General features: G+C 42.5%; 1 long non-coding RNA gene across 1 annotated transcript; it reads left to right on the top strand.

Annotated features, from left to right (window-relative positions):
- The first annotated feature begins 876 nt into the window (after positions 1–876).
- LOC149872189 (uncharacterized) lies at positions 877–6,981 on the top strand. The gene is made up of 3 exons (XR_016440593.1): positions 877–920; positions 5,191–5,288; positions 6,867–6,981. It is a non-coding gene; the product is annotated as an uncharacterized LOC149872189 (long non-coding RNA).
- Positions 6,982–11,879: the final 4,898 nt, after the last annotated feature.

Here is an 11,879-nt window from a genome sequence, read left to right as displayed (position 1 = left end):
GATTCAGCTGAACCATGGAAAGTTCTTCCACTCCCTCCCTTTTCAACTTGTCTTCTCCCTTGGAAACCAAAACCCTATCTCCTATCCATAATTTGTCTCTTTCATTCAGTAAACATTTCTTTGTTTCTAATTAAATGAAACAGATAATCATCAGTGATGCCAGATCTGGGAACAATTTTAGATTGTGATCCTGCAAGTTATGCAGGTTTAATTTGTATACTATGAGTTGTCCAGTGACTTCAGTGAATAGACTTCAATACAGCAATTCAAAGTGCAGAAAGTTAAGTATGTATGGAAGTGAGCATGTATGTATGAAAGCAGAACATGCCTTCTGTCGTCTTTTGGAAATAGTTGTTATTACTAAATAATAATTATAAAGTAAATAATTATTTGGTTTGTTTTAGTCTTTCAGCTTTTTCTTTTACTTCATTAAAACTAGATGTGTGTGTTGTGAGGGTATACATGTAGCTGACCGAATAGTATTCATCAAACCAAATATTTGATAAAGTTAAGCCTTTTGCAACTTTGTCATGAAATCCTTCCTCATATCTACCAATAGGCTGCTTAATCATACTTGCCAAGTAGACCAATACATAATTTTCACATTGTAGAAGTGGACAGATGAACATACGCTGAGATAAAGTGAATGGAGGAGGGCTACTATACTTTAGCTGCTGGTGGTAACTGCTGCATGTGATCACTCAGTCTGGTGGTAAGTGAAAAATGAATCCAGAGCAGTAAACTACATGCCCCCTCCCCCCACAAATAATTGGTAATGAATGCAATTTAGTATCATGAATAGAATCATACAGAAGTAGGGCTAGAAGGTACCTCAGGAGATCATCCAGTCCAACCTCTAACCTTCCACTTATTGCAGGATTGAACAGACGCATGAAACACCACAGAACAGCTGATATGCGGTAAGTCACACCCCACTGACTTGTTATAACTTCTTTGTCTGTCAACAACCTCCATCTAGCAGTTTGCTTACAGGTATTCATTATTTATTATTTGCAATTTATGGTATGTGATAAACTATTCACATAAAACTATTGTGTTTGTTCTTTGATTGGATGCCCAAAAGTGTAAGCTGAAAGATTAAGTGTTCCCATTGCCTATAATGTACTTTGGATAAGGCTCAATGAATTAAGAACGACTTTGTTCCAGTACAAATGTATTTATGTACACTAACTATAGAGGAAAGCAGCTATACCTAGCATCTTTAAGACAAGGTTGCCAGCCTCCTCCTGGGTCCAGTTCAGGGCCTGGGTAGTTGACATGGGGTGTGCATGTCGATAGAGCTGGGACTCGACAGGGAGGAAGTCAATGACATGATATGTCGCGCCAACTCTCTAGGCCCCTGTGCAGCTGTCCCTGTGATGCCAGCCCTGGACAGCTGGTAGCAGCACCTAGCACAGGGGCATGTCCAGGGACTGGGAGCCATGCAGCAGAGGCACTTCACCACAGGATCTGCAAGGACAGGCGACACTATGGGGGTGAGCAGTAGCAGAAAGCAAGTGCTGGCCCTTCTACCAGAGACAGCCAGGCAAATTTACTTACAAATATAATTAATATATAACAGCTCACAATTGACTCTAGGAACCACCTGAACAGAACAACTATTTAATAACAAGCCCCATCAGTAAAACCACTACTTGAGTCTCCAGCTTCAAAAGAAATGTGGGATTTGTGATAATTTATATTCTTACCAGAAGTCATCGAGATAGTCAGGAATAATGGCTGTTGTGAGCCCAGAAATAACATCAAATCAAAATCTATTCTTCAAGTTTTTATAACAGTTTAAAGCCAAATTAAAACTGGTTACCACCTCACATTATCTAGGCAAATTGAGATATGACATTGAAATGTCTTTTATAGAATTGGATATATCTGATTCTTCAGTTGTAAAGGGATGCATTTTTTTTAACCAGGCTATTTAAATTGTTCATTAAAATCCTCCTAGCACAACTTTCTGTATAGGCATCCAGGCATTCATACATGTAAGTAATAAAATTGGCCATGGACACAATGTAGCTTTTTTAGGTATGTTTTGGGGTGGGCTCTGCACACCAGCACCTACTCCCTGTTCTCTGGCAGCCCCTAGCTGCAGGGTATAAAAGCCTCCAGCCATGTTGTGCCTTGAAGCACCATTCCCAGGAGCCTGCTGGAGCGTCTGCACTCCCTAGGACCTGTGCAGGCCTTGTGTGCGCCCCTGGACAGGCCCCTGGCTGTCCCTACCTGGCGTCTCCCCTTTCCACACCTGCTACTTGGCCACAGGTGAGTGTTGCAAAGGGCTGCAGCCTGCTGCACCCCTTGCCAAGACTTATTATCCCCCCAGGGTTGCTGCCTGGCTGTCTCTGGTAGAAGGGCCAGCACTTGCTCTCTGCTGCTGCTCACCCCCAGCGTGTCTCCTGTGCTTGGAGATCCTGTGGTGAACTGCCTCTGCTGCATGGCTCCCAGTCCCTGGCCATGCCCCTGTGCTAGGTGCTGCTACAAGCTGCCCAGGGCTGGCGTCGGAGGAACAGCTGCACGGGGGCCCAGAGAGTTGGTGTGGTATATCATGTCATCAACTTCCTCCCTGTCAAGCCCCAGCTCTGCCCACATGCACACCCCCATGTTAACTACCCAGGCCCCCAACTGGACCCAGGAGGAAGCTGGCAACTTTGTGGCGCTCTGGGGCAGTGCAAAGTACAGAGGCAGTTTGCATGGAGTGGGCATTTGAACACCTGCATTTAGGAGGCCCTGTAGGGTGGGATGCAGGAGCGAGGGCACTCCTGGTTGGCATGGCAGTGCAGCATTAAGGTGTTCACAATAGCCCAGACCCCACCCATGGTCCCGGAGGCCCCAGGGTCCTACCTGCCACCCCACAGAAGGCCTCTGCCTGGGCTTGGTGGGAGATCCTGCACCAATTCCTGCCTGCCAGACCCCCTGGTCTACCCCACACCTTAGACCTGCTGCCACCCACCTGGGCCCAGCCCCACCACTCTCCCCTTAACCATGCACCCAAGGACGCAGCCGTGCATGAGGCCACTGCCCACTGAAGGTCACTGGAGCCCCTAAACCCATGAAGGAATGTCCCAAAACTGGGATGCCTGGCACCTTCCCCCAGACAATGCCTCCATGGCCTCCCCCCCGCATGGCCTCCCACTCTGGGCTCAAAAACCAGAGATTTTGTAAATAGTTTTCAGGTTGTAAGCAGGTTTTTTATTGTTGGTGGGTGGGGAGGGACTCCTTGTGTTGAGGGGGGAGGAGGGATGAAGGACGGTTGGTGTTGTTAGGGAAATGAAGCTTTTTGTTCTGAACATGTGCATGTCTCGAGTGGTACTGGGGGTGGGCAGGGGGTTTGGGTGGTTGGGCAGGCAGGCTGGAGTGGGGAGTGCTGGGGGAGGGGGTCAGCCAGGGTCTCCCAGGTGCTCTGGCCCCTGCTGGTGTGTGCATGGCAGTCATAGGGCCTAGGCACAGGGGGCCTGCTGGGGCCAACAGGGCCAGCACGAGAACGGGGTGCTGATCATTGCTGGCAGGGACAGGGCTGGAGTAGTGCTGGGAATCACTGATGGGGGCAGGGACTAAAGCAGCAATGGTGAGGAGAAGCAGGGCGGGCGAGGGAGCTGCCACGCATTGCCCCTACACTGGGCACATGGTTCTTGAGCAGGGAAGGGGCTGGCCAGCTATTAGGGGATGGGGCTGTGTTTCCAAAATGGCTGCCAACTGTTGGTAGCCATGTGGGCAGAGGTTGGTGCTCCGCCAGTGGCCACAGGGGCTCATGGGAGGGACTCAGCACTGGTTTTAGTGCCAAGTCTTTGCATGTGTAGACAGTCCCTGCATGTGTAGACATCTGCCAAAAATCACTTACATCTGCCAAAAATTTAGTTGCAACAAATTGCATGTGCAGATACACCCAGTGTGTACAAAATTTGCATGCACAGTTTCGTGGATTGGACAGAAGCCAATTTTGAAATGTAGCTCACAGACAAGTACTGTGAAAGCCTTTTTGAAGCATCAGCATTTAAAACCTGATTTATGGACAGACCTGAGAAGAATTGATTGAAAACACAGCAGAGTGCTCTGGTTTAAGTCCCCAGAATTTTGTTTCAGTGGTGACTAGTACCATATCTGTGCTTTTCTGTGCTGTAACAGTGTCTGTGAAGCTAGCACAGAAAATGTGGTGTAAATAACGGCATAATATGAATTTGTTCTTCAAGTACAATTGGACTCCTCGTTATATGTTTGTATTTAACTTGGTTCAGTCTGGGCAGATGTTTAAAAAAACAGAAATCCCAACGAAAGGATATTAGATTGGCAAGACTGTTCTCAAAACTGGCTACCCCTTGGAGTATTGAAATGGAGAGTGAGCTTTAGTTAGTGAAAGTCATTGAATTGCCAGTTCATCACCTATTATTATGTGACTGACTTATCTAAGCAAGGTTTCACTGAAAGACAGCCCCCATGGAGAAAAATAACATCCTGACATGAGCAGAATGGCTTACTGTGTGGCCAATCTAAATAAACAAAGTAAAAAAAAAACCAGACTGAGCTCTCTCTTGTTTCTACTACAAACCTTGGCATCTGTATTGATAGCAATGATGGCCTTTTAAGATTCAGTCATTTTATAAACTGTAATGGCTCACAAATAAGGAGGTAGAAGAAGGGAGCAAGAGAAGTCCTTCACTGGAAAGTGTGAAGCAGTAAGATGCAATGCAAAGATGGTTACAAGTTAGGGCTGTTGTCAATGCTAGAGTATGCTGGGAGCGAAAGTGTGGCCATAGTACTGGATAATATAGCCAGCACATGCACAATACTTTCTAAGGAAGAAAAGCAACTGCGTCCTCCCAGGTTGCTATGCCAGAAGCACAAAAGCCTCAGGAGCTCTCACTGGGCTGGCTCTTCCTCCACAACTCCCTATTCCACACACTTGTGGCTTAATGACCTGACTATTTAATTCTCTCAACAACCCATTGCTATAGGCAAGTATTATTAGCCCTAATTTATAGAAAGAGAAAATGGGATTGATGAAAGAATTTGTACAAAGCCACAGAGGAAGCCAACTTCTGCTTTGAGATTATTGCAAAGTAGCTCCTGGCTCTCAGTCACTGAGAACACCTTTTACCACAGAAGTCCCTAATTTTGGACAAAGCAGTAATGTCCTAAATTCATTCTAACCACACTTTTTCATGTGTTCTTATTTTATAGGTATTTACAGTTCAGATTAAAATCAAAGCGTTGGAAACTTTAATCAAGGAAGGCCCATAAGGAATGTGGTGTTAGCAACATCAGTGAAACTGAGACAGGTACCACATCTACACAATACATTGATTGCACAGTTGTTACTGCGTAGGCATTTAGTACCTGTATAAGCATGTTTATACAAGCATTAAATGATTATACAATAACCCGAGTTACTGTGCAGTGGGGCTGACAAACAGTTTCTTTGTGACGTGAACTGTGCAGTAGCTGAAGACTACTGCACAGTAGTGTCGCATCACAGTTTCTGCTGGGTGACGCTACTGTGCAGTATTCTCAGGTTCCTGTGCAGTCAGTGGCTGGTGTAGACACAGCCAGGGAGCAGGCTATTAAAGCTTCAAGTTTGTACAGAGATATTCACTTCTGAAGTGAAAGAACTATTCTGAACCTGTAACTGAGGTACAGAGGGTTTAAACATCCCACCGAATGAAGTTTGAACCCCATAACATCAATGGGAAATGAACCCAGATTTTTCTGCATCTTGATCAAGGTCTTTAACAGTAAAACTATCCTATCCCAACATTCAACATAACCTATACGTGTCCCTGTCCGAGGATTTGTCCAGGCGCCTCAAAACTAAGAATAGTTTTATTACTGTAGATGAACTACAGAGAAGCCTCCTACTGAGTGAGTCAGGAGGAATTGTGTGGTTGTTCTCAAATGATACATGCTCTGGTGCACAGTGTATCCCACTACCTCATTTTATTCCTTAGGGCACCACTATCCTTATGGAGGTTTGCGATTTTTGAAAGCTCTATCCAGTCATGAGGCTGTAGAGAGAAAAGTGGCTCCCCAGTGATTCTGGCTGGAGAGGAATCTTCTTTAGTGAATGACAGTTTATATTTTCTTTTGACAAAATTATTTCAACAGGACTGAAAATACAGCAAGTTATTTTTAGGAAACCACAGCATACGCCAAATAGTTGTCTGAGTGCTTTATGTCCTTATGGTGAGGCCTTCTAAGGGGGCAAAATGTAAGCAAAGAATGGTGCAGGACTCTGGCAGTGAAGTTTAAAAAAACATATATGACTGATTACCATGCCAATAAAGAACAAAACAACAAACTTTTAATAAGTACAGGGCTGCTGGAAGAAGAAAAAAAAAGAAAAGAAAAAGCATGAAAAATGTGAATAGTTTTCCTACAAGAGGTTTTCACTGGAGTGCTCCTCTGTGCAGAAGCCTGTCAGATCTCCAACGGAGTCTGGTCCAGAGCTCTCCCAAGAGACATTAGGACACTTCAGCCTAATTCAGCTTGGTAGTTCAACATGTCCCTGACTTGGAACATATGATTAGGCCAACTGCTCATGCCAAATTGGGCCTAGGAACAGATAAGGACAAGAATAGAGAAAAAACAACTAACCAAAATAGATAACCAAACTGGAAGAAGAAAGAGGCATATTAATACCAGACTCTTCCTGTAAATCTTTCTTTTCCCTTGAAAGCTTTTTTGTTGAACTATTCATTGATATTTTCTTTCTTTCTTTCTTTCTTTTTTTGACCCAAAGCAGTCTTTTGGGGGATCTTTCCCATACCTGGTCATAAGTAAATGAAAAAACCCTTTCAAGATCAAGGTACAATTGATGCAGTTATAACATTTTTCATTCCTCAATTTTTTTTCTTGGGAAGAACACCTGGGGTTAAGAACTCCTCATCTGGCATCCAGTAAGAAAATGCTGAAAGGTCAGAGTATCTTCCCCTATTCTTATGTGTGTTGTATTTGACACTAACACATGCATGCACAAATGACTGAATTTGCATATGCTATCCATTTGTATACACAAGGCAAGGTCAAGCTTAACAAAACCAGGGGTTACGGGTAAAAAATTTATCATTTGAGTGGCATGTGATAATGCCCAACAAAATCTAGGACAGTGCTAATTACTCCAGAGGAAATCTGAATTTTAGAATAATGTCAAGCTCCCAGACTGTTCCCTGACATAAGCTGATAAGGAATGTGTCACAAATAATGCCATTTTTAAATCCTAAAAAAAAAAATACAAGAATCCCTATGAAGAAAAGCTAACTAAAAAAGACCAGGGAAAAAAGTGTTAGTTACTGAATAGGACATTATGATTTCAACCAGCACAGATGACCTGCTTGACCTGCTCAAGCCAGATACATAAGGACATGCTTAACTTAAGCATATGAGTGTTTCCATTAAATTCAAAATAGTCTGCTGAGTAAGAATGAATGCTTTTCTTCAACTTCATTTTGTGATAATGAGTAAGAAAGAGAAACATATTGAAATTCAGGTTTGCCAGCACACAAGGCTCTCATTAATCTCTCATTGGAAGGCCACAGTGTATCTAATTAATAGAAGATTGTATTACCAAAGGTAAGAATGAAAATTACAGCCTTTCGTTTAACTCTCACATTCACACCTGACCACTGCCACAGGGAATACTTAACTACAGATCCCTTCACATGATAGTCACAGATGTGGAAGATAAAACAAATATTTGATCAGGTGAGTATGAAATATGCTTACTAAAACATATTTGTAAGATTTTTCATTGCGCTAAGTTTTCACAAAATTAAATGGACATTTGGACAATGAAGCGGAGCCTATATGTTCTATTTTGTGGACTGCCATAATCCAGGGGCTAGAGGCAAACAATTTTGCACTATGGCTTTCTATCAAAAACTGTAATATCCTTATATTTAAGGTAACTTAATTATATTATACCATTTGCAGATAAAGCAGCTCCTGTGTTGATACACAGTAGGTTTGTTGATATCTGCTCTGGGGTGAGTTATCAGAGTGCTATGGTCTGAAACAATTCTCTTAAATGAAATATTTCTCAGCAGAGCTAAGTAGCTCAGGCACAGCCCCTGTAAAAACACCTAGTAGATTGTTTCTTAGATTGGGCTAACCTATTCCTGATCTAACTTAGCTCACTTCCTCAGGTGAATGAAGTTAGACTGGATAGGCCATTTTTTTCCCCAGTTCTAACCCCCCTAAATGTCTGTACAGATCCTACTTAGATCAACCTAACCCCAGTTAGTTAAGTATAATGTCTGCACGTGCCCTTAAATTACATCAGATTAGCTTTGCCTGAAGACTGACTCTTAGATACAGGGCATGCTTAGAATTTGTGAGATGGTGTGGAACATAAAGGTCCATAAGATATGTTTCATTAGTAGCTGAATACAGGGCATTGTGAGCATGACTGTGATAATCATTTTTCTCTGTACAACACAAAATCCAGTTAACAGTAATAGCAAGATTGAAATGTTAATGAAATAATTTCAAAATGAGTGCAATGCAATGTCAATGAAAAATAAAGTGTGAGGATAAAAAAGCCTACTTAATAACGACAACAACAACAAAGCAAAATTGGGTGCGATTAGACTTTGGTTGCCACATGGGAAGTCCATTTTTACCAAATATCAGGTAATGTCCTAGCAGGAGTGTGGTGATACCTCTTTATGAGCACTGATAGAATGAGACTGGTAGGAGGCGAGCCTGAAGTGGAAGAGCCAGGTACTTACTGGTCCAAGGATTCCCTAGCCTGGTCCAGGCTCTTCTATCCATGAGAAATATCATGTGCTGGATAAGAAGATGGAGTCTGTTATGTGCTGCCTTGTATGTCTGCATGAACTGCTGCCTAAGGGTTTCCCTAGAGATGTGACCTCCTTTCTGATATATTTCTTCATTTGTCCTTATTTGCTTCCTTCTCCTGTATCCCATCATCATAACTTACAGTAGTGCTGCAAGTTGTCAAAACCTATGATCAATAAAAGGATGGGCACACTTCTCTCCTAGTTCACCGTAATCCTGGGCATCCAGAACCTGCTGCCAAGGACCAACACTCATTCCCAATGATGTCAGTGGGAACCGAGGGTGCTTACAACCTGGCATAGTCAGGCCAAGTACATGCACTTCTTGAAGCATGATCAGAGTAAAATGCATGGTGGTTCACTGGCTTACCAGTGCTGATATAAGAACTTTCCCAGATAATGTCATACAGAATCCAACCAGTTTCATAGCTCTGATAATTGTCACTAGAAGGTGCCTTATCTGGCTTTCCTAGCACCTTTTCCATGTGCACACATTTTAAGTTTCAGTCATTAAGGAACTGAAAAGTCACATGACTGGTTCTTAAGCTCACCATCTTGTACCATGAGATCCTTAATGTATCTCAGTATCAGAATGCTAAACAACTTGTAAAAGCTTTCTTGTTTCATGGAAGCGTGTGCCTGAACCCACCATTATTGAGGACAACACTTAAACAATTGCTTAAAGTAACAAAAAAGTGCCCAAGCTCCCTGTAGATGTTTTCTTGAATTGAATCCTAGGAAGGATGTATCGATACCACACATACACATGTTTCTCAAGTCACTAACAGCATCCCGTAGGTAAGTGGTATACAGGAACTGAAAAGACATGCTGGCTAATTAGAGTTGAGAGTTGTCTGTTAGACAAGCAATATGAGTGGAGCATTTTCTTTAAAAAAATGTGGTTGATTAGCTTTACAAATTGAAAAACACGTTGAGATCTGTATGAGACTAGACCCTGATACTCTCTTCCTTGCCCTAACATAATTTATTTATTTGATGGCTTATCTGTCTAGGGAATAGAGACTAAAATACATATCCTGCTGGTGGCAGAAGCAAAAAGAAAAACATTAACCCAAGCTTTGCAAGTATTTGATGTTCCTCTCTTAAGCAATGAGGAAAGCAGAAATCAAGTCCTATCACTGTACTGACCTGAACAATAAATGTACCAGTGTATACAGGCATTGCTCACATATAATGAATAGCAGAGCATCCTGCTTTAAATAGATAAAGAGGTAATGGTTAGGACTGTCTCCAGAAAGTCTTATGTTATACAAACACCCTCATAAAACTACATTGTAAGCTTCACTGTAATCAATATAACATTGGGACATATCCATTTCTTCTTTATCAAGACTGTGCCCCATGCTGTCAGTAGGCAAAAGAGTTTCCCTTCTTGAAAGCAAAAGAGTAAATGAATATTGAATTGGGAATAGTTTTTTTTTTCAAATTGTAGTACCATACAAGGACACTTACTACAAAAATGTGAATATTGTCCCACGGGGCCTGGAGTGTTTTTGTTGTTGCTGTTGGGGTTTTTTGGGGGTGGGGGAGGCAGGAGGGAGTTGCAATGGTGGTTGTATAAACTCTGGATTCAGACATCCCAAACCCTGGGAAAATTCAGCACTAGAATGCCTGTATGCAGATCTGTTTCTAGTAGCAACTTGCATATTTTAAATAGACTTCTGAGTATCTAGATTAGAAAAGGTACTTTTAATGTACAGGCTAGAGATACACACACAAATCTTGTGCTTAGTTTAGGAAAAAAATACAAGCTTTTGTAATACATGCATACATACACTAAACTTGCAAGTTAGCCTGTGGGAAAAGGATGCACCAGGGCACACCTGGATGCATGGAGGTATGGACACAGCCAAACCAGGATTCCTCTGGATAAGACAAATGTTGTACCTCTTTGACCACAATAGCAATGAAATGGCAGAATCCTTCAAGGGATGGCATCAGGATTGTGCAAACTGAAGTCAGGTGAAGGCAAGATGAGACTAAATTGTTTTAATGGGATGTTTGAAGATGAGCGGAAATGAGTTTACTGCTCAGGACTTGGACTGAGAGTTCTGGGCCTCTGCTGAACCAGCCAGTGGTATCCTGAAAAACTAGGCACAAGCACTGTTAAACATACTGACTCGTATTATCTGATGGCTTCCATTTACTCCCCTGGATCTATCCCATTTACTCTGTCTTGTCTTATAGTTAGATCATAATCTATTTAGGGCAGGCACCATCTGTTTTTGCTATGCTGGTACAGTGTACAACACAAGGGCATTCTGATCTAGGGCTGGAGTCCTTTGGTGTTACTGCAGTACAAACAGTAATAACAACAACTATAGCAGCAACAGCAGTAATAGCAACAACTATACTCAGGTGCTGAAACGTATGGCAAGGTCCAGTCCTGTGACTTGCAGAGTGGCTTATGCAATGTGCTTAGCAAACTTCTCTCCTGTCGACTTCAGTGAGCATTTAAGAGCCTTCAAACTTGGCAGGAGGCCATCAGCTACTTGCAGGAGGAGGAACAAACCATTTTCAGCTATTATTAATTTGTAACTGAATTATTTGCCAGTTTCAGACATCAAAGAGAGCAGGCTCTAGTTCACAGAACAAAAAATATCCTGTTCATTCTTTTGGTGAGCTCTCTGTTGTGTTCATTTCCAAATAAAGTTGTTTTAGTAGTGGTGAAACCTGGTGGACTTGCAACCCTGACATGCTAACTACTCCTTTAATCCATGGAACAAATATAACAGAGGGAGTAGCAATGTAAGCTTCCCCAGGTGCCCTGCCAAGGTCTCAAAGCTGACCTGGTGGCATCATCCCTAGAATTTAGCGAGCACCTCCATCTCCATGTATATTTAATTCTTGGCCTCTCTGCTGAGACTGCCAACAAGGCTGACAATTAGTGCCAATTGTGGTGGACTTTTGAAGCTGGCCAGTAATTTAATTGCTGGCTAATAGGTACAATTTGGAAGTCTGGGAACTTTGTGGTCTCATAACTCTCCCTTTCCTCCCCGTTCTAGCCTTGCCATTTCACTGGGTTATTTCATCAGGGGAAGTAATTATATAAGCTGA

The sequence above is a fragment of the Crocodylus siamensis genome, chromosome 2 (genome assembly GCF_052110815.1).
Source record: "Crocodylus siamensis isolate JL-2025a chromosome 2, ASM5211081v1, whole genome shotgun sequence".
Classification (NCBI taxonomy): Eukaryota; Metazoa; Chordata; order Crocodylia; family Crocodylidae; genus Crocodylus; species Crocodylus siamensis.
This window is presented reverse-complemented; position numbering and strand designations above follow the sequence as displayed.